This window comes from Malania oleifera, chromosome 12 (assembly GCF_029873635.1).
Source record: "Malania oleifera isolate guangnan ecotype guangnan chromosome 12, ASM2987363v1, whole genome shotgun sequence".
NCBI classification, from domain to species: Eukaryota; Viridiplantae; Streptophyta; class Magnoliopsida; order Santalales; family Ximeniaceae; genus Malania; species Malania oleifera.
The window spans coordinates 86,106,604-86,108,568 of record NC_080428.1 but is presented as its reverse complement, the minus strand read 5'-3'; positions in this window follow the sequence as shown (position 1 = coordinate 86,108,568).

The following is a 1,965-nucleotide window of genomic DNA, read 5'->3' as shown; positions in this document are numbered from 1 at the left end:
CCATATCAGCCATCACCTTCTGAGTGACATTGCGCAGAACAGCATCTGTGTCTCCTCCACCCATGCTGGAAGGACCTGCTCCATCCCTCCCAGCGTTCGTACCGCTACTTCCTGGATCCATCCTGAAAACAAGAAACACACTTAAGCATCTTAGCCCCTATAAGGACCTATCCTATACCAACTCACAGTTAACTATCTTCCCTGTCTCTACCCAATATTTAGTTCTGTCACCTAGACACACGACCCGACAATAGTTTACTATGGTTTTCCTGAAATCGTCACCCCAGGAAAAACACAAAAACCACTACGATAATCCTGTACCCAGACACAGAACAAACCTCAAATCCTTTTTCCCTATACTCTGGTATTGCTTCTGCTGCACTCTAAAGTCTACAGAACTAAGCAAACCTAGGCTCTGATACCAAACTGTAACGACCTGCTTAATTAATTGATTTTTTTTTCCGTAATAGAAATTAACATGCTCTGATACCAAACTGTAACGACCTGCTTAATTAATTGATTTTTTTTTCTATAATAGAAATTAACATACTCTGATACCATCGTGTTAACCAAAGCAGCGAGAAGCAGAATCATATAAACATAATCTAAACCATTACATTCAATACCAGAGTTCTGAAATATTTTGTAATATATACAACATAACTATATCCCCAAAAATGCCCTCAACTAGCTAGGGTTACACAAAATCATTCCCAAAAGTGATACTCACTCTCTGATGGGGCACTATAGACGCCCTCTATTTGCGAGCCTGATCTGCTCGCCTACCCGGATCACCTGAAAAATATTTCAACACCGGGATGAGCCAACGCTCAGTAAGAGAAAATATGCTATTACTAGTGTGTGGCAAATGAGCTACTACATATCATGAAATCTGTTTCACGTAAACATGAATAACTGAGTACAAAAGTACAATACAAATAATAAAACACACCACCCCTTTTCCCTATTGCTTAACATATCAGTATTATAGTTATAATTCAAAATACTTCTAGTGTATATAGTAAGATCCCTATTTTTGTAAATCAATACATAAGTAGTAGTAACTGAAACTGTTCCTTATGACTATTTGTGTCATGACATGCCCCTCATGACGAGGTTGTGCGGCCCGTAGGCTGGATTTACCCTAACTGGCCAACCAGGAATAAATCACTGAACTCCGTTAGTCGACCTGCCCTCCTCAACCCATATCTGGATGGGGAGCCTAACCTCTTCAAGGGCCTAGGTGGTCGACCGTACCACGTATATCTGAATAGGTGGTTGCACTCATAAAGTAACATAGTATCTATAGCAACGGTACCATGCTCTGTAGCTGCAAGTCCAATAGGGTCTGATATCGTATAATATATTTCTATATACATGTCTATCTGATTTACCATGATTCTGAAGTACTGAAATAACCATGATACTGCATAACATACTGAAATCTGAATAATCATAACATGGAACTGCATATTCGTAATACTGGAATTCGTGTTATCATGGTACTGAAATTCACAAGATCATGGTACTGAAATATTGTAAAATCATGGTATTGAAATTCATATAATCATGGTACTGAAATGCGTATAATCATAATACTGAAATTCATAAAATCATGAAACTAAATTCATAAATATATCCCCGTACCATATACATAATCATAAGCCACACCATACTAAAATACATAATTTTCGTAAATAAATAAACTACATGATATTCAGAACTTTCATAGCATAGCATATTTCTCTTACCTTATCTCTGAAAAATCCCTACTGTACTCTAGCCTGATACCTGCAGGACCTCCTACAAAACACTCTGAAACCAATATTTGTCAGAACTAAACATTAGTATTTTTCTATCTGTATCATTTCGTATAACTACCCCAAGGCCAAAAGGAGACTAAAAGGCCTTATCCTGAATTTGGGATGATTTCTAACTCTGATTTCCTGATGATCCGCTCTGATA